The following is a 22,500-nucleotide window of genomic DNA, read 5'->3' on the forward strand; positions in this document are numbered from 1 at the left end:
TTGCCTTGGTGGAAGGTAGCACATTTCATTCATTCAGTCAGAAAGGCTCTCAAAGCATTCATTTGTAACTGAAATGCAACCTCCAGTGGACAGTAGCAGACTCTGAAATGAGACACAGATTCAGAGTTCCACACAAAGTTATTAATAAGCAAATAGTATATATTATGAATGCAAAGGTGATCAGGTTACATTGTAACCCGTTTCCTAACAACACGCTACATGATTGAGATTTGCAGTGATAAGCAATTCTGCTCATTGCACCAGACTAAACATGACAGAAATTTAAATACAGGCATTCAGAAGCACAGAATAGTGCACTCACTGCACTCCAACGAAATGGTAAGGTTTACACTCAAATGAATACATATTTAACCTTTTTTAAATGCTAAATGCTAAAATGATTGCTAAATTTTTAAATGCTAAATGTTTTATTTTTACATGCTGAATCACTGATATGTGTTGGTTTGCATGGAGTCACAGTTCTAAAGCTCAATTTCAAACCCTTAATTTTATTTTTAATCTGCTGCTGCTTTCAGTATATGGCAATAAATGTCATGTAAAATGGCATTTAAACTCACATTATTAGTATTTAACACTGAATAAAGCACCCGAGGTGTACCTGAGGTGATCATTTTTATAAATAAATAGAAGCCATTTCTAAAATATAAATTTCTGCTGTTAAGGACAAAAAACTTATTTAAATTTGAAAATATTCCTTTGATTATGTGCCGTTGCTTTTATTTAAAACATTTAAATCTGCCTTAAATCAGCCTTTAGGCTCGACAGTCAGGCACGCTCCTGTTGGCGCCATCAATCTGGCAACCTGCGCTTGCGTGTGTTTTGATTAAATACCTAGTTCAACCACTGGGCGTCAAACTTACATACTACAACTTTAAAAACAGTTGTTGAAACCTGATTAACATTATTAAAATTATGTAAAGCAAAATTGTTGTTGTCTTGACTTTGTCATTACTATTTTTCTACAGTGCATTTTTTTCACACTAGAAGTTCTAAGCTTTAGAATTTCAGCGTTCCAACGTTTAGCCAGGTTTCCTGACTTATACTGACTAAAAATATGAATGTCTTCAACATATAATGAACAGAAAAACAAGCAGCTGTTGTGTTTAAATGTTAATAATTTAATATTGAAGTAATAAGTTTAAATAACAGCATGATTGTAAAAAGGTTTTCCATCACATTAATAACTATGAATACAACAGTGGATCATTTTTCAAGAAAATATGATAAAATGGAGCTGAAATTTAGACTAACTATAACAACAGAATACAATTAACACAACAATACACTTCATTGAACATGTTCACATAGACATCTATATAGTATATAACTGCAGGCTAACTAGGTTTATACATAATATCTGCCCTGCGCACCTCCTTTGATTGTAATGCATTATTGTGCACATTTTTAAAGGTGTTTTGAAACAATAATTATTGTGAAAAGCACTATAAAAAATACTTGAATTGAACAGGAGTAAAACAGCATGATATATATTTAAAATGTGATATCAAAAATAACAAAAGTCCTTGATACTTCACGACTTGGACAATAAAAAAAAAAATCCCCTGTCTTTCAATGTTTGGAATAGGCCACTTAAAATTCTATAATGTTCCAGACATTTTATGACCCATGGGAAGTTTCTTTCGTGTGTTGAAAACACAAAAAAGGATATTCTGAAGAAATTTTGGGGGGGGGAAACAGCCTTTAGTTAGGTTTCCATTGACCTATTTTATGTGCATTTTGGATTATTGCTTGAATAGAAATGCCATGAAAAGAAGATTTTTTTAAGAAGGCAATAAAACAATTAGACAGTATCTTAACCTCACATTTGAGTAGGATAAATTTTTTATTCGATAAAAAAAAATGCACAAACTACGATGGAAACACGTTTACCGAATAAATTCCGGCATGTGCCTAAAAAAAAAAAAAAAAAAAAGTCTAGTGATTTTGTTTTAACAGATCATGTGATGATAACATTGGGCGTGATAGGACAACAGTAACAAACCAGCAGACCAACTACATTGCAAAACACCTGAAATGTTGTTTTGGTCATTCTAAAATTCCTCAGCCAAAGTCTTTCATTAAAAGCCACCACACGGTCAATGGGTTTCATCTTCTAGTAGCAAGTCATTTATTTTATAACAAAAAAGGCCCACTTCTGCAAATTTAAATTTTATTTTTAAAAATTTGGAACCAGTTCAACACAAAGTGAAGGTTTTGCTCTCTCTTATTTATCAGAAGGAAGCACTGCTTCGTTTTATGTGATATTTCATAAATACTATGAAAGTCAATAGTTATTTTTTTAAACTCTCTTCAGTATATCTTCCTTTGTGTTCAACAGAAGAAAGAAGCAGTTTTGGAGCAAGTGTAGATGCAAATGATGACTTAATTGTCATTTTTGAGTGAACTATCCCTTGTGAAACCAAATAAAACAAACCCACTATGAAAGGTTTTCAAACGTAGACTTACGATTTTGAAAACCCGATAGCGCACTGCTGTTTGGGGATCAGTGTTTGTGAAGAGAGTCCATTGATGTAAGCTCATTTGCGTGATAAACACATGAATCCTCTATAATGTAATATCTCACAAAACAATCATTTTTGAAGCACATTGGTGTTCAGCGCTGAAGGCGGACACCCACAGTCATCAGCAAAAGCTGCAAGCTAACCGAGCCAACACTCCACTCCTGAGGCCTCCGCTCCACCCCCTCGTGACTCCCACAAAACAGCTCTTGGAAAGTCGCTGATAGATTTTTACAATCTTTACAACCCGGTGAAACTGGCCCTTGGTTAATACTAAATCGCATTAAGCGGAGATGAATTATTCTCAGTCATCCTGCCCCAGAATTTTGAGGGGAAGAGTTTCAGCTGAGGTGAGAACTATGAATGAAAGAACATGAAAGAACTATCAAGATCTGCAAAAAGGTTAAATGGATTAGTCAATAGCCTTCCGCTCACTTCTTTTGATTGCAAACCTATAAAACAGACAAAATGCAAGCTTTCTATTTGAGTAAACGGCTTGACCTCTGTGTAACCTTGGCCTTTTCAAGGTCTGGACACTGACAAATGTAGTTATGCAGGCTTGTGCCAAACACGATAACCCAAGCAGAGATAGTGTGTATGTTGATAAACGTACAATACCTGGTCTTATGTAAACTGTGACCTCCCACAGTTGGAATGAAGTGAAATAATGCTTCACTGAGGCCCTGTTTACACTCATGTGTTTTAGTTTGAAAACGCTTAAGTTTTGCTTCGGTTACGCCATCCATCGACACTACACCGGAGTTTTTGAGCGCCGAAAACGGAGCGTTTTGGAAACGCTGAAAGGGCCGTTTACATTCTGAAACGCCGCTGCTCTGTCTCAGTGTGGATAGGGGGAAAACGGAGACATCTAAAAACTGAGTCGGGGCTGCCGACATTCGCCTCTTTGATTGGGCTTTTGTGTCATTGCGTATCCTTCCCTTATTCATCAAGTCCCTATCACATGACTATAACACATGGCTTTAACGCTACCGAAAGACAGCACTGTAAACAACAACATGGGCACAGAAATGGGAGCATTGTTTGCACTATTGTCTGTTTTTAGCTAACTTTACAGTTATTAATTTGTTACGTTTAGAAACAACTCGTCCTCGTCGTCTGTCCACAAAAAATACCTCTCTTGCTTTCTTTGTCATCTCATTCATTGTTCAACCGGCATTTGTTGACTAACAATAACCAAATGCCAATGCGCATGCCCAGAGAGCGCGAATGGTCACGTGATATACATTTTTCGTAGCGTAGTATGGATGGAGATTTTGTTCAGAAACGCTAGGTGAAACGCTAGTGTGGACGCGGATCATTTTTGATCTAAAACGCCGTTTTAAAACAAAAACACACTAGTGTAAACGGGGCCTGACATGAAAGAAACTTTTACTAAAGCGTCTACTAAACTGCACTGTATTAAATATCTGTTAATGCAAAGGTTCTCAAAGTGGGGGTCGGGACCCCCCGAGGGGTCACGGGACAATGAAGGGGGGGGGTCGCCTGGTGATTTGCAAAAATCAATTTATTTTTATTAAACCTTAAGACTTACTGTATTTTATCAATAACCTACTAAAGAGAAAAAAATAGTTGTTTATAGTTACTATAAACTATATAGTTACTATAGTAGCTTATTACTAGTTCTATTAGTTTGCGACTTTATTATATACATTATTACATTATACTAAAGACACAGCAATACTGTCAGATGCAGCAGATTGATTTTATAACACCAGGTTAAACTTTCTAGCCCATTTACAGCACTGACATACATAAAAAAAAAACAATGAATAGACTTGGGTCTATTGGTGTGTGTGTGTGCGTCATTGCATACAAGGTTTCTGTATTTCTAACCACCACCTCAGACAATATTGGGGGTCACGAGTCACTGGCATTGTCATTTTGGGGGTCGCGGGCTGAAAAGTTTGGGAACCCCTGCGTTAATGAATGGTTCCAAATTTTGTGATTCACAAGTGCTTTCTGTTTATTTAGGGTTGTGAATTGCATTATGGGAGTTCCATCTCTGCTCGGTCCACTTTTCATGTTGAAAATTCAACTCTGCAGTTTTAACAGAGTGGCATTTTATTGACATTTTAGAGATAAAATGGTTTATTTACATTTTATATAATATATAGAGTAATAAGTCAGAAAATGTACTGGCAGTTTATTACCAGGATTTTGTACTGTAATTAACAACTCCAACTAGGGTTGGGTCAATAGACGATGCTATTCTCAATCACGATGCTAAGCCGACATCACGATCCATTAAGAATTTTTTTTTTTTTTTTTTTTTTTTTTACAATGTGTAGCTTATTGAGCTACACGTTATTCAGAATTTAGACTGCTTCAACTACAGTCCAGATGTTTGAAAAACATGTAGTGCAGCATAAATAGCCATCCAACTAAATGATTCATAAAACATTTCTGGCACAAATACAAGGGATGCGAGTGAACAAACATCTGGGTGAAAACTTGCATTCTAATTAAGTCATATTATAAGTCATTACCTTACCTTTTATACATTAACAACTGGCCATAAAGCTTCTTTTTTTGTACAACATAATACCATATAAAATATACATTTAATTGAAATAGTACTCACATTCTTTTGCTGTTTGTTCAAATTACTTCATTAAAATCAGCTGAATCAACACAATTCCTGAGTAAAATAATCTCCTCAATTATCTTAAAACCACTTCCAGTTTGACCTGAAAAGTGTGCTTTGGGTTTATTTCCTGTTAGTTTGTCATTACCAGGTTATCATACTAAAATAATTGATATGTGTCTTGTTATCGCAAAGCGTTTGATAGCACTCTATTAGAAGAACATAGAAAGTCCATTTATTGACCACTGGCTAAAAGATTTTACACATTACATTGCACTGGAAAGAATCACCTACAGTATAAAGGGTAAATTAAAGGGGTACCATAACATTTGGGATCTGTTTATACAATTTTTGGAACATAAACATTCAATGGAACAAGCAAATACCTCTCACGCTACTTGGTAATTAACGTGTATTTTTGTATGTGGAATACAATATATGTCTTTCTTTGCCTCAGCCCATCTATAACAATACATGGTAACACTTTACAATAAGGTTCATTAGTTAATGCATTTACTAACATGAACTAATTATAAACAACACCTGTACAGCATTTATTAACCATAATTAACCATTTACTAATGCATGTTTAACATAAAAGTCCATGCTTGTTAACATTAGTTAATGCACCATGAGTTAACATGAACTAACAAAGAACTGCTGTATTTTCATTAACTAACATGAACAAACACAGTAGTAAATGTATTGTTCTTTGTTTGGTCATGTTAGTAAATGCATTACTTAACATTAACTAATGAACCTTATTGTAAAGTGTGACCCAATACATTTACCTGTTCAACTGAATCTGGATGCCTTGAGGAAGGGAGGGGGAAAGAGTTAAAATGTTAAAAAGTGTATTTTCACGTTAAATTTCAAGTTTTTTTCTACAGTAAAATAAAAGTTATAAAAAGATGGGAAAACAATTGAGTCAACTTAATCAATTTGAGTTGGGATAACAAAGGAATTGTGTGGAACCCATCATTTTTTTTACAGTGTAATGAGTCAAAAGCAAATTCATTTACTTTAAACATATATATGAATATGTTTTATTCATTCATTCATTTTCCTTCGGCTTAGTCTCTTATTTATCAGACGTCACCACAGCGGAATGAACCGCCAACTATTCCAGCATATATTTTATGCAGTGGATGCCCTTCTATGCGCAACCTAGTATTGGGAAATACTTATACAGTTCACGCACACACTATGGGATATTTAGTTTATTCAATTCACCTATCCGCTTGTTAAGTGTGACGTCACGCGAAGCGGCTTCCGGGTCCAAGCGCTCTATTCAACTGAATGGGGAGACTCATGAAATGGTAATAATAAACGTTTACAAAGCGTTTTAATGCTTTCGAAAATCATGATCGCAGAATATATGTCCATGCCTAATATCCGATGGCCAGAAAGAGATCAATTTTTTATAAATTGTTAAATTTTTGGGTATTTGTTACGCAGCAAGCCCAGAGATTGTTGTGTACAGTATGATTTTATATAAAATTAACATTAATGTGTAATAGAAATAAAACGTGATCATAAACGAGTGATTTCTCCACTCAAATGAATGGAGGCTTGGACCCGGAAACAGCATTACATACGTCACCACTTAACAAGCGGATAGCGCATGTCTTTGGACTTGGGGGTCATCGGAGCACTTAGAGGAAACCCACGCCAACATGGGGAGAACATTCAAACTCGACAGAGAAATGCCAACTAGCTCAGGTGGAAGTTGAACCAGTCATCTTCTTGCTGTGAGGTGACAGTGCTAACCACTGAGCCACTGCGTCCCCTGAATGTTTAAAATTTTCAATAATCATCCAAAGGACTTACTCAATTCACCAAAATGAATGAGACTTTTCAATACTTGAAATAAAAGAAAGAACCATATAAGATAAACCAATTCACTAACTTTCTAGGATTATTGCATGAGAGAGAAGCTAAAAGGTTTTTCGATTACCTCAGCTCACTTTACAATAAAGTTCCATGTGGAAACACAATGTGGCATTGATGACTGAGAAATATAGCTTGTACAGATGATTTTGCAACTCTTTTCAATAGAAAACCTTTTGGACTATGTGTCACCACAGGTAGGTGTGAATGAGTCACCCTCAACAGGTGATTCTTCAGCACACGGTGGCCTAAAGCCACAGTCTTTCACAAAAGTATCATTTTACACTGGTGCCTTTAATGGTCTAGGGGACTTTGCTTCAAAAAATCCAAGCGCTCATGGGAAAAAAAAAAAACGTGTGTGTGTATGTGTGACAAGAGCCAAAAGCGACAGCCGAGTACTCGATACTCCAAAGAGATCCATCAAACCATGAAGAAAACAAGCTGAGCAGAGTTTACTAACACAACCTCAGCTCAACTCAACACTTCCTGCCTCAAGAAGACACAAGTAGGTAAAGGATGCCAAAAAAGGATGTCCTTGAAAGCTGACTGACACACAAATGAAAATCTGTGACACGGCCTTGTTCTAAAATTGCCATTAATAAGTTCAATTTAACTTATTCAGGTCCCCAAACAGGCCTGTGCGACTCCAATTAGCTGTTAAGTGTGGGATCTGTAGGCAGTGACGATATATGCTCTACAGCACACGCTGTGGATCTACTCTACATCCTGCTCCCACATATGGCGCGCTCCATTTCTCCAAGACCATACTAACGCTGGGGGGACGGGGGTGTATCCGTGAAGAGGAGCCAGAACTGTGTGAATATCCCTTCCGGAGTGTACGGCAGTCATGCCCTGGTGGTTTAGCCTGCGTCATGGGGCTCCGTATCCAACCAGGTGGTGCCCGACGTGGGGCGAACCAGGGGTCTTGTTGGCATACGCCAAGATAATCCCAAAGGAATGAAAAGCCTTTGTAACTGTAAGCATGTGTAGATACAAATACGAGGGTCTCCAGTGTGTACTGTGTGTGTGTGTTTGAATGCACCGGTCCTAACAGCGCGGAGAACCGGGGTCTTTGGCAGGCTTCAGTCCCTGCTCTCCAAACCCTCCTCTCATGTCACAGACCATCTGCTACTCAGCAGCCACGCTGGCGCCGGAGATGAGCCGTACCGTTCTGGTCCAGATGCCTATTCGGCTGTACTTACAGAAAGTCAGATCCATCACCTCCATAACTCGGTGAGAAGATCACATCACAAGATCACAAGAAGTGTCACATCCTGGACTCAAAATAACCTACAAAAACGGCAACAGTAATCAGGCATGTGATCAGCCGAGGACAAAAAAAGGAGGAAGAATATATTTACATTATATATTATATATATATAATGTAAAAAATGTATAATAAAAAAATGTTTATGGATGGATGGATGGATGGATAGATAGATAGATAGATAGATAGATAGATAGATAGATAGATAGATAGATAGATAGATAGATAGATAGATAGATAGATAGATAGATAGATAGATAGATAGATAGATAGATAGATAGATAGATAGATAGATAGATAGATAGATAGATAGACGTGTGTTTATAAATAACAAATAATATTTTTTTATTCATTTTCTTTACGGCTTATTCCCTTTATTAATCTGAGGTAGCCACAGTGGAATGAACCGCCAACTTATCCAGCATATGTTTTAGAAGGATGCCCTTCCACCTGCAACCCATCACTGGGAAACATCCATACACACTCATTCACACTCATACACTATGGACAATTTATCCTACCTAATTCACCTGTACTATCTTTGGACTGTGAGGGGGAAATCGGAGCACCCGGAGGAAACCCACATGAACGCGGGGAGAACATGCAAACTCCAAAGAACCACCAACTAACTCAGTCAAGGCTCGAATCAGTGACCTTCTTGCTGTGAGGTGACGGCACTACCTACTGTGCCACCATGTCGCCACATAATAAATAATAATAATTAAAATAATTTTTCATAATATTCTTTATATAAATATTTGTTATTGGCCACACAATTCAAGTTTCATTTTTCGTTTTATCAGTGTAAATGTTCACCAGTTTAATGGTGACTTAAGTAATATTAAATAGGTTTATAATTTGTACCTCAATGTCGGGACAGATCCACAGATGCCACTAGATGGCGCCCCTAACTCGGTTAGTTCTCTTGTATCCGCAGAATAAAGTTTCATGTAATTTAGTCGACTTTTTATTCCAACATGATAAATAAACTAGTCAGTCAGTCAACAACTCGAACTGTAAAAATATGAAAGTCCAGTTGAATTGAGTAGCCTTTTATCTTTTAACATTCAACCTTGAAAAAAAAAATTATTGTTAGTAAGAGTTAGTAAGATCACTTTCCCTTTCCTTCAGCATAGTCCTAGTTTTTTTTTTTTTTTTTTTGTAATAATACACTTTTTAGAGGGTTTCACCTTTCTTTATAGGACAGTGGAGATTGACAGACAGGAAAGTTTGGGGAGCAGAAAAGGAGGAAGGATCGGCAAAGGACCTTGAGCCAGGAATCGAACTCGGGTTGCCGCGAGCACATCGGTGCTATGTGTCGACGCACTAACCACTAGGCTGTTGACGCTGACATAGTCCCAATTTTTAATAGCCTAGTTTTAATTACTTATGAAACATATTTTTATAATTTGTAGTCTCATCTAAACTTGTAATACTTTCTGGTATTACTTTTAAGGTGCTAGGCCAGGGGTGGCCAACCCTGTTCCTGGAGAGCCACCTTCCAGCAGATTTCAGTTGCTACCCACATCAAACACACCTGAACCAATTAATTAGGACCTGAACACCACGTGATAATTACAGGCAGGTGTGTTTGATGTGGGTAGCAACTGAAATCTGCAGGAAGGTGGCTCTCCAGGAACAGGGTTGGCCACCCCTGTGCTAGGCTGTAACACTGAATTAATGAAGACATAAGGACAGGTGAGTTACAGAGAATGATAATAAATGGGCATCCTGCAGCTGTATTTATAATGTACATAAGAGCGCACGTGGTCGTGACATGCAAATGTGAGCGCGAAAAAGTGCACAGCTGCACATGCACTTAAATCGATTTCATAACCCTGCTGAAAAATCCAGCTTAAACCAGCCTAGACTGGTTGGCTGGTTTTAGCTGGTCGACCAGGCTGGTTTTAGAGGGGTTTTGGCCATTTCCAGGCTGGTTTCCAGCCATTTCCAGACTGGTCTTAGCTGGTCAGGCTGAAAAATGACCAGCTAAATCCAGCTAAAACCAGCCTGGTTTAAGCTGGACATAGCTGGTTTTGGCTGGGCTCCCAGCCTGGCTAGGCTGGTCAAGCTGGTTTTAGCTGGTCACCCCAGCCTGACCAGCTAAGACCAGGCTGGAAATCTCTGGAAACCAGCCTGGAAATGGCCAAAACCCCTCTAAAACCAGCCTGGTCTACCAGCTAAAACCAGCCAACCAGCCTAGGCTGGTTTTCTTCAGTAGGGAATCTTGCATATTGTCAGCAGTTATTATATTATATATACAGTAGCCTAGGTAATTTACAGTTACATCCCTGAAAGACGTCTGGATTAAAGCGGCTAGTCTGCTTTGAGACACCTCCCCTTAAAAATAAATAAATAAAGAAAACTTTGGATTAACAGAAATTAAAGGGGCGCCCACCCTGTAGGCACAAAATGTCAACATGACGTCATATTGACGTTGCCTACCAATGTCATAAACCGTCACCACAGTGAAAAACTACAGTCACAGACATCTATACGCAAAAAAAACTATTAATAAGCAAAACCAAGCAGATTGGAGGATTTGCAGCTCCGCTTGCTCTGATGAGTGCTATGGAGATCACACGGTGCATCAGTGTCTTCATAGCGAAAGTGTGAAGATGTTTTTCAGAAAGGGAAACGTTGTTCTATTACAGATGCAGGTATTAGATTATTTTTACCCTCTCCTTTTCAAATTAGTTTTTGCATATTTTAATAATTATTATTGAATATTTAAAAACGTACCTCTTCTTAAGTGTATCACACTGATGCGATCACTAATTATACAAGTAATGTTAGTTATTCACCTTTATAATCATGTTCAACTCCTGTCTCTATTCTTCTATATAATTAGTCATTTTATAATCCGTCTATTTTTATGCCAGTGATATTATTTTCCAAAAAAAATGTGCAGCATTTAAGAAAAAAAATTTGAAAAGGGCTCTACACCTTAAATTTGTATCTGATCATTTTGTTTGTGAATTGTGAGATTAGTATTGTGAATTGTATCGAATTGTGAGTCCCATACATCCCTAACCTATAGCGCATGTCTTTGGACTGTGGGGGAAAGCGGAGCACCCAGACGAAACCCACACCGACACGGGGAGAACATGCAAACTCCATACAGAAATGGCCAAAACCCCTCTAAAACCAGCCTGGTCTACCAGCTAAAACCAGCCAACCAGCCTAGGCTGGTTTTCTTCAGTAGGGAATCTTGCATATTGTCAGCGGTTATTATATTATATACACAGTAGCCTAGGTAGGTCTACAGTTACATCCCTGAAAGACGTCTACATTAAAGCGGCTAGTCTGCTTTGAGACACCTCCCCTTAAAAATAAATAAATAAAGAAAGAAAGAAAACTTTGGATTAACAGAAATTAAAGGGGCGCCCACCCTGTAGGCACAAAATGTCAACATGACGTCATATTGACGTTGCCTACCAATGTCATAAACCGTCACCACAGTGAAAAACTACAGTCACAGACATCTATACGCAAAAAAAACTATTAATGAGCAAAACCAAGCAGATTGGAGGATTTGCAGCTCCGCTTGCTCTGATGAGTGCTATGGAGATCACACGGTGCATCAGTGTCTTCATAGCGAAAGTGTGAAGATGTTTTTCAGAAAGGGAAACGTTGTTCTATTACAGATGCAGGTATTAGATTATTTTTACCCTCTCCTTTTCAAATTAGTTTTTGCATATTTTAATAATTATTATTGAATATTTAAAAACGTACCTCTTCTTAAGTGTATCACACTGATGCGATCACTAATTATACAAGTAATGTTAGTTATTCACCTTTATAATCATGTTCAACTCCTGTCTCTATTCTTCTATATAATTAGTCATTTTATAATCCGTCTATTTTTATGCCAGTGATATTATTTTCCAAAAAAAATGTGCAGCATTTAAGAAAAAAAATTTGAAAAGGGCTCTACACCTTAAATTTGTATCTGATCATTTTGTTTGTGAATTGTGAGATTAGTATTGTGAATTGTATCGAATTGTGAGTCCCATACATCCCTAACCTATAGCGCATGTCTTTGGACTGTGGGGGAAAGCGGAGCACCCAGACGAAACCCACGCAGACACGGGGAGAACATGCAAACTCCACACAGAAATGCCAACTGACCCAGCCGGGGCTTAAACCAGCAACCTTCTTGCTGTAAGGCAACAAAGCTACCCACTGCTCAAACATGCTACTGCGCCAACTATGCCAAAATGCGAGCAATCAAAGATTAATGTAAATTTGGCAAGCTGAACGCATTATATACTGTAAGACACGGCACAAAGGAGATTGACTGACAATGGTCTAGATCCAGTCAGGACTTAATGCGCAAATCAGGATGCAGAACAAGTCGCGATGTAGAAAAACCACAAAAAAATAGTGAACTACGCTATAGCGAGGGACTACTGTATACATGTAAAAAAACTATTATGATTAGGGATGCTCTGATCGATAAGCCAAAGAACGTTATTGGATGATAATCACATTTCATGATTCTCCAATCTGGCCGATCTTATGAACCGATCACAGGTGTTTGTTTACGAGTTTACAAGCAAAGGAAGACGCACATGCGCTCTCGTACATTACGCATAGCCTACAGCAGCCACGACATATAAGGAGGTAAATGATGCGTGGGGGCGCTCGCTTCAAAACTACTAAAATATATACAGATGTGGTGCGACCTGTTTATACGTTCTATTGGACTCGCGTGAGTGATGGTCTCTTTGTTGCAAGTGCAGCCAAAGCATATCCAGTGTTTTGAGGTGCTGTGACATGAGCGGAGTGATAGCCCCTTATTTAGTGTCTTATCCAACTGTACGACCTGTCCTGAAAGCTCGGCAAGTCTCCCACATATTCATACCGACTCCGTGACTCCCAAAAATCTTTTAAAATACTTAAGAATTTTTAAATTGACTTATTATGAAGAACTTAACTTAAAAATAACTTGACTATTTAAAGGGTCACGAAACACCAAAACACATTTTTTGAGCTGTTGACAGTCGTATATGTGTCCCACACTGCTAAAAACACTATTAGGACACCTATATTTCACTAAAAAGTGTAAATTGGTTGTTTTTGCGTTATTTTAAGCAAATTCGTACTTCCAGTTTGAAAGGAGTTTTTGAAGCTGCGTCACGGCTATGACATAATAGCGTTGTATTCCAGCGTGCAGACTGGACGTCTGTGCCATAGTGTGTCTTATTACGTCTTACAGTGTTTTGCATTAATGCATGAGTAAGGCTTGGTTCAAACCAATCAGCGCGCTCCATTGTGCAACTTCATTAATATTCATTACTGTCAGAGTGTAGACGGCAAAGACGCCACGTTGTGTTGGCAAAACAAGCGTGAAGTGTTGCTTTTATAGTTTGCTGCAGTTAAGTTTCGTTTTCATTTTCTCTCTGTGAGAGCGCAGCTGGAGTCACGTGTGGATTAACAGTGTACGCGACGCGTGACAACAATAACTTACGTGTCTAAGGAGGAACATTGTTTACCTGAGAGCTGTTCTCATCTGCAAACGCTGAGATCCGAATTCGCTTGTAGTCTCCTCTTAATAAAGACGCGGCTCTAGTTGTTGGTGATTGTCCTGTCTCTACAGATTTGGTAAGTGAGCGACCAGTGCTCTTTGTTTATTCAGTTTGTTCGTATCGAACAAACTATTGCACAGAGTGTAAACATGTTAGCAACACAACCAAACTTTAACCTCGTGTAGGATTTTCACCGCATTTTGTGACCGGAATAACACACACGGCTTTCTGACGCTACCTGCCGTGTGCATCTAAGTTTCCGGGAAATGTGGAGGGTCATTTGTTGTGCGGTATCAAACATTGCATGAAAAATACACGCTTAGAGCAGTTCCTCGAATCAAATATCTCGTTTGTCGCGAGGGACATGAATGAATTCCCTGAATGAAAGAGCCAAACTGCAGTTAAAGTCCACCATTTAATAATTTGGCAAATAATTTGACTACAGATGTCCATGTAAACGCAGTCCCTTTCTCCCCTGTGTGTGTGTGTGTGTGTGTGTGTGTGTTTTGACTCTGAAAGTCAGCGCGCCCAAATAGACACTCCCACACCATCCCTATTTCCTTTCTCCGACACTCCCCCTAAACAGAGCTGGACACGCCCACTTTTCTGACTTTTTCCTAAAGTAGAGGTGTGAAAACACCCAGCTGAAACGAGGGGGTTTCATGGCCCTTTAATAATATATCTTCTTGTAATCTATTTATTGCAGTAAACAACCATTAAAAGGTATAGAAAGTACAAAGTAACAATCTGTTCCACCGCTGAATGTTTCTGAAGGTACTTGCAACATTGAAAATCCCCATAGAGCAACTAAGGGTTAGTATTAGAGCTAACAGCTTTGCTCAAGAGTCCAATGATGAAAACGTTGTATATTCAATAGTTTGGTCTACGGGGAGTGCTCATTCCAAGATTGCTCCTTTGACCACAACCAAAACACAGACCCCTGACTGCTTCTGTGACTAGAACATGTGTGTTCATTTTAGAATAGCAAAAAAAAAGGCTCGCAAACAAGCGGAGAGAGCACCTTTGTGTAGATTGAACAATAGCCTACATTATGTTCCAGAGATAGGCCATGGCTTCAGAGCTTCCCTGCTATGAAAAGAGCCTCTTCACGAGCACGCTTTTTGACCCTGTGACCTCTCGCACTAATGACCTCTGAGCGTCCAGAGAGCGCTGATTCTTGGACGGTTTTATACCGACGATTGAGAGGCTCTGGAGCTTGATGCGGTATCAGACGCTTTTTGACAAAGAGCTTTTGAGATTAAAATGTGTGGAGAATCTTCCGTCAGTCACGGATCTGAAAAATCCACCGGATTCCGGCAAGACAGTCCAATGGGGAGAAGCATTACACTCTTGTTTTTGGATTTTGATTTGATGTCTCCAGCGTGAAACAGATGCACAGACTGAACGGCAAACGCTCGCAATTAACAAAAGCCAATGATGAAAAAAAACATGAATATAAATTCTTAGAGAATAATTTGCATTTAGTAAAATGGGGCTCAGGGTTCTGAGAAATGGAGTGCACCGTAGTTTGATTTTGTTTGACTGCTATTTTGAAGTAGTCACATTACCAAACCACTTTCAGCATATCATCATATAACTCCTTGAGAAATCATATAATAGATGATAAGGGAGCTTGGATAGATAACCACTACCTATTCCGTTTCATGGCATTCGGAAGACCATTACTGAGCAATGCAAGCGGGCTGCTCTTGAGTTTTGAAGTGCCATAGTTCTGTAATGCTAGCGGTACAATACTAAAGCAAGAGCAGATGCTCTCATGCACTACACTTTCATGAAGATAGCAGGCCTGCATGGTATTGACAAAAAAATGGGCATTGCCATTGTAATATGGTTGTAAACTCACGTTTTAAGGGATGAAGGAAGGTGGAAAAATCAGCAAACGTTCAAATACTTTAATAAATAAATATACACAAAACAAAGGGGAGGTGGCAGTGCCTCATGATGACTATAGCCGAAATTAAAGCAATATAAAAACATCTATTATCGTCAATCCTCCTTTAATACTTCAGCTGCTACCGTGGGACTTGAGACAGGTGGTGCACACAGGTGACACTCATCAGCTCTTGCGTCACCAGCTTAGTTTCATTACCATGGCTCTCGGCCACGCCTACTTTGTGACGTTGATATATATTGCAATATAAATACTATTTCATGAGATGATTTAAATGTCCTATTATGCCCCTTTTTACAAGTTGTAAAATAAGTCTTTGATGTTTTAATGGAGGTGTATTTGAAATTTAAGCTCAAAATACCCCACAAATAATGTTTTATAACTATTTGAAACTGCCCCTTTTAGGCTTTGATCGTAATTGTGCTATTTCAATGACTGTCGCTTTAAATTCAAATGAGATTGTGCTCTTTTCAAAAGAAGGCAGGGCACCAAATGCCTGTGTGTCAGCATAGTGGCAGATTCAAAAACAAGACTAATGTCCTATGTTGATGAGAGAGAGATCATCACTTATGGATGGGGCTTTCCCCTTCTGATGACATGTACAAAAGGAGAAGGTCAAAGTGTCTCTCCAGTTTTTATGCAGTGTGATTATAAAAAATTTATTAATAATTTACCATTAGAAGATGGTTTAATTCACACACTGTTGTCATAAAACTGTTTAAACCTCTTACAGAACTATGTTTTTTCATAATAGGTACTCTTTAAACTACTCTATTAATTAAAAGCATATTAGAACAAAGACACCAATTTAATAAATTTGTTTCTGGCGAGTCAGCAGTATTGAGGTAAAGAAATTAAATAAACCACATGTAAAATAGCACTGTAAATTAATTGTCAACATTTGAAATAAACAAAACCTTTCATCAAAAATAATATTCTTTAATTTCGTCAAAGATAAAAGTGAAATAAGAAGTCAGATGTCCAGGTTCAGTAATAGGATACAACATTATCGGGCTATTTTACCCCGATAATGATAGATCACGATATCAGCGATATATTATAAGAAAACCATCCACAATATATCATGATATTTGTAAATGAGTAGGGGAAAAATGCATCAAAAAGTATTAAGATGTATTTCTTTTATTATCAGCTCATGTATTTCTTAGAATTGCAACATTGTTATATGTTCGATCCGCTATTACGAGAAGCGCCACCTCCTGCATATCACTATTTTATTCAGCCCCTATTATTATTATTATTATTGAAAAAAATCAAATGTAATGTAAAATGTAAACACTGCACATTCTTCATTGCTGATCAACAATAATAAACTTAAAAAAAAAAAAAAAAGTGTTATTTAACTTTTTTTCGGCAGCTGGGGTGTCGAAAAACAGCCGTTAAATAACAGAAATTTACTGTAAAATAACGGGTGTTAAATTACAGAAATATACTGTAAAATAACGGGCGTCATTTTACGGATATTGACTGTAAAATAATGGACATTAAATTACAGAAATATACTGTAAAATAACAACGATTAAATAACAGAAATTGACTGTAAAATAACAGGCATTAAAAAACAGAAATTTACTATAAAATAAAGGGTGTTATATAACATAAATTACTGTAAAATAATGGATATTAAATTACAGAATATACTGTAAAATACCAGGTGTTAAATTACAGAAATTTACTGTAAAATAACGGCATTAAATAACCGAAATATACTGTAAAATAACGGCCAATAAATAACAAAAATTGACTGTAAAATAACAGGCGTTAAATTACAGAAATATACTGTAAAATAACAAGTGTTAAATTACAGAAATTTACTGTAAAATAACAGGCGTTAAATTACAGAAATTTACTGTAAAATAACAGGCGTTAAATTACAGAAATATACTGTAAAATAACAGGTGTTAAATTACAGAAATTTACTGTAAAATAACGAGTGTTAAATAACAGATATTTACTGTAAAATAACAGGCGTTAAATTACAGAAATATACTGTAAAATAACAGGTGTTAAATTACAGAAATTTACTGTAAAATAACCGCCCTTAAATAACAAAAATTGACTGTAAAATAACAGGTGTTAAATTACAGAAATATACTGTAAAATAACGAGTGTTAAATAACAAAAATTGACTGTAAAATAACAGGTGTTAAATTACAGAAATATACTGTAAAATAACGAGTGTTAAATAACAAAAATTGACTGTTAAATAACAGGCGTTTAATTACAGAAATATACTGTAAAATAACGAGTGTTAAATTACAGTAATATACTGTAAAATAACGGGCGTGAAATTCCAGAAATATATTGTAAAATAATGGGAGTTAAATTACAGTAATTTTCTGCTGAATTGAATTACAGTAAATTCCTGTAATTTATTGTCCACTATTTTAAAGTAAATTTCTGCTATTTAACGCCCGTTATTTTAAGTTTTTTTTCCCCGACACCCCACATTGCCGGAAAAAACCCCAAAGAATAACTAATTTTTTACAGTGCACGTTGCAGATGTGACTATTGTAAATACACACATTGTAATATCGATGCTGAAACAAAATAATGTGCAGCTATATTCTAAACTGTGTCACTGCTTGCTTGATTATAACTCCAACTTGACATTGCAAGGTCTTGCAAATTTGCACAACCCAATATCGATGCTGAAAGCTGTATTTAAGGCTCAAAGTATTGCTTTGAGTGACAGAGTGCATCTTTTTTAATTCTCGGCAGGCAAATAATCCATATTTAATGTCATAAGCACAACCATCACCATAGCTAATTTCAAAAAACAAGATAATGAAGCTCTCCTCAAGCATTTCTGTCATTTAAAACTATCGATTAACTAGCTGAAATGAGAAAAAAAAAATCTGTTGTGTGGGGTAACAAGCTCTGAGAAGCGAAGCGAATATCTGAGGTCTTTCTTTTTTTTTTTTTTAAACTCCTGTTCTGTTCTAATCTTCAACAAAGCTATAAGGCTCTGGTTTCTAAGCAACAGGCGCGCTGCAATAACGTAGGACGATCGCAGTAGTATCTGCAGTCCAGACACACAGGTGCATATTCACACGACAGCATTGCTGCAGTCAAAATACTGATAAATAAATAATAAAATACTCCCTGGTGACGCAGTACATGCAGAAAAAGAGGAGTTCTTCAGTGCATCATTGTGCTTGGCATGCAATGTGTCGCATCACAAGAGAGTCAGTGCAGGTATTTCTTGCAGAACGAAAAATGTGTGGTGCTGTGCAAACGGTGCATCGGATTACCAATGACTCACAAGAAGATTATTTTTTTGCCATCCGTTCATTTACTTCATAATGACCATCAGCGGGGTGTCCGATATTGAAATGTCAGGCCGCACATGTATACGTCAAAAACCTAAATTTGATTCGGTCTCCAAAATTGACAGCGAGACAGCAGGAAATTAAGAAACAAGCATGTTGCGCACTGAGATTTGTGCTGCTTATGACAAAACAAAGCATATGCAAATTTCTCCGGCACCAATTTTCATTTCTGCCAGTCTGTTTAGAGAAGGAATGGCTTCAGAAAAAGAGGACGCAGCCATTTTTAAATAAAAGCACTAATAATCTGCAGTATTATTAACAAGTGTAAAAATCCAAACCATATGGGGTGTGATAATGAACAAGAATGTTTAAATACAAACAGGAGGAGTATAAAATACAACTGCAAAATCATTTTAGTATTTACAACAACAACTTATTTTATTTGTAGCCTGTGACTATGGAATAGGTTTGACTGATTGAAAAGAGCATTCCACAATGGTCATCAATAGACTTCAATGCTTCACACCAATATCATTTATAGTTTTATAACATGTGCCCGAAACTTTATCTATGCGACCTCAAAATATATTTAGGAGCATTTGTGCATAAAATTGTTGCTGTGGTAGAGCTGCACAATTAAACGTACATGGATTCTCCTACCACTGCTATGCTGATGATACCCAGCTATACCTCTCTTTTCATCCTGATGATCCCTCGGTTCCAGCTCGCATCTCAGCCTGCCTGTTGGATATTTCACACTGGATGAGAGATCATCATCTTCAGCTGAACCTCGCGAAAACGGAAATGCTTGAAGTTTCTGCCAACCCGACTCTACACCATAACTTTCAATACAGATGGATAGGGCAACCATTACTGCATCCAAAATGGTGAAAAGCTTTGGAGTAACGATTGATGACCAACTAAACTTCTCTGACCACATTTCTAGAACTGCTCGATCTTGCAGATTCGCACTCTATAACATCAGAAAGATCCGACCCTTCTTATCTGAACATGCAGCTCAACTCTTTGTTCAAGCTCTTGTTCTCTCCAAACTGGATTACTGCAACTCTCTACTAGCTGGGCTTCCAGCTAACTTTATCAAGCCTCTTCAACTGCTCCAGAACGCAGCAGCACGAGTGGTCTTCAATGAACCTAAATGAGCACATGTCACTCCCCTGCTAGTCCGTTTGCACTGGCTGCCAGTTGCTGCTCGCATCAAATTCAAAGCTCTGATGTTTGCCTACAAAGTGACTTCTGGCCTTGCTCCATCTTATCTGCTCTCACTTCTGCAGATCTATGTGCCCTCCAGAAACTTGCGTTCTGTGAATGAACGTCGCCTCGTGGTTCCATCCCAAAGAGGGAAGAAATCACTTTCGCGAACGCTCGCGCTCAATCTGTCCAGTTGGTGGAATGAACTCCCTAACTGCATCAGAACAGTCACTCGCTATTTTCAAGAAACGACTAAAAACTCAGCTATTTAGTCTCCACTTCACTTCCTAATCTGCAATTGCCTCTCTGAATATCACACCAACTGTACCCAAAAAAAAAAAATACTAATACTACTAATACTTTCCTTCTTAGACTTTACAGACCTAAAACTTGCCTACAGCACTTATTCATTGTTGCTCTTAGTTGTGTAAATTGCTTCCTTGTCCTCATTTGTAAGTCGCTTTGGATAAAAGCGTCTGCTAAATGACTAAATGTAAATGTAAAAAGGTTGCGATCTTGATTTAACCCCCTAGACCAGGGGTGCTCAATCCTCCTCCTGGAGATCTACCTTCCAGTACAGTTTAGCTCCTACCCTGATCAAACCCACCTGAACCAATTAATTTGGACCTGAAATCCACTTGATAATTACAGACAGTTGTGTTAGATAAGGGCTGCAACTGAAATCTGCAGGAAGGTAGATCTCCAGGAACAGGATTGGCCACCCCTGCCCTAGACTATCTTAATCCAGCATTTCTATTATTCTGTCAATCATATTTTCAAGTTCAGGAGAGAAGCAATGGTGGCCGCACAAGTCTTCACATTGTTTTACAAGCGTTGTTCAGCAACATGGACACCTCCAAATGGTGTTGAAAGAGTGACATGCTGTATTTATAAGATATAATTCACCTTAAAAATGTCATTTCTGTCTTCATGTGATGTATTTGCGACTGCAAATTCACACGTGACCATGAGCTGACCGTCAGCTGTTACCACAGCGCGCGCCTCTGGCTGAAGTTTACATTAGTGAACAGAACCTGCATAGGCTGTGAATTACAGGTAATAATGTTGTAAATAGCATTCAGTTTGTGGCACAGAGTGATCGTTTGGGAGCCGCGCGGGAAGTGAACCGCTATTAGCTGTGAAAATGAAACCAAAAGCGCACAGTGTTACCAGCTGACTGATTCCAGCCCAAAAAGTATCCAAAACCCGCCGAAAGGTAAAAATACCCACCCAGTCTTCTGTATTCACGAAAATCACATCAGTGACAGATTTTAAGCAGGAAATGACAGATTGTAAGCATATGTCTCAAACACAATAATTCAACATCAGAATTATCATCAGCATTAATGACCAGGACAAATCTAAAGTCTGTTCAAGTCCACCGTAACCTGGGTTAATCGTTTCCTGTGAATTGTGTGCCAACGCAAAATCGAGAAATATTTTCTTTAAAAATGAGCGATCTCTACTGGCTGAGTGATATCTTATATAAAGTGAGTCTCAGATTGTACACGAGCACTGCATTAAATTACATGTCCCCCCCCGCCATGTCTTTATAATATGAGCATTTATTTTACCCCAGTATATTCAATGGAGCTTCTGCGCTAACCTGCCGATTCGGACGGGCGAGTGCGAGCAAACGGTTTTTTGTCTCGTTTTACGCTCAGGCAACTAAATGAATGCTAAAGTCTGTTTAACTGATTGTATTTTAATTACAATACGCAATAATAATAATAATAATATCGATGCTGTAAAAGGAATTGTATAAAATGGAAAAATCTAACATTAAAAGGTCACCGGAAGTTTATCAGCATGGGAAACACCCTAGCTCGGCATATACCCCATTTCAAGTCTATACAAAATGTAGCATTTTGACCAACAGTACAGCTACGCAAAACCTATTGCTGTTTTACCACATGTTTGGGAATAACAATAATAATAGCCCACTCATATTAACCTTTATTTTATATTTAATCGTGAGAAAATTGTAATACTTATTTAAGGCAAAAAAATAAATAAATTTGCGAGTCTCATTTTAGCCAGAATCGTGCAGCTCTGGTGTGCGACCAGTTTTTAACAGCAAAATGTTCACCGTGTGCGTGGATTTAGGAGAAATTCACGCAGAATGCCTCTTTGCACCAAAAACAGCCAAACGCAGCACTCAGGAACAGTTTAAAACAGTAGTCATGTCAACTTGCAGCAGTAAACAAATCCTGCAATGCTCTTCAAGCTCTTCATATTTTCCCATTGCTCTAG

General features: G+C 37.8%; 1 protein-coding gene and 1 long non-coding RNA gene across 4 annotated transcripts in view; both read right to left on the minus strand.

Moving 5' to 3' along the window:
- agap3 (ArfGAP with GTPase domain, ankyrin repeat and PH domain 3) overlaps positions 1-22,500 on the minus strand; it is a 985,397-nt gene that overhangs the window by 944,527 nt on the left and 18,370 nt on the right. The gene's annotated exons all lie outside the window — the stretch shown is intronic.
- On the minus strand, positions 4,839-8,381 carry LOC141380755 (uncharacterized). Its single transcript, XR_012399507.1, has 3 exons — positions 6,600-8,381; positions 6,067-6,378; positions 4,839-5,421 (listed from the first exon to the last, which is right to left on the minus strand). It is a non-coding gene; the product is annotated as an uncharacterized lncRNA (long non-coding RNA).

This window comes from Danio rerio, chromosome 24, assembly GCF_049306965.1.
Source record: "Danio rerio strain Tuebingen ecotype United States chromosome 24, GRCz12tu, whole genome shotgun sequence".
NCBI lineage: Eukaryota > Metazoa > Chordata > Actinopteri > Cypriniformes > Danionidae > Danio > Danio rerio.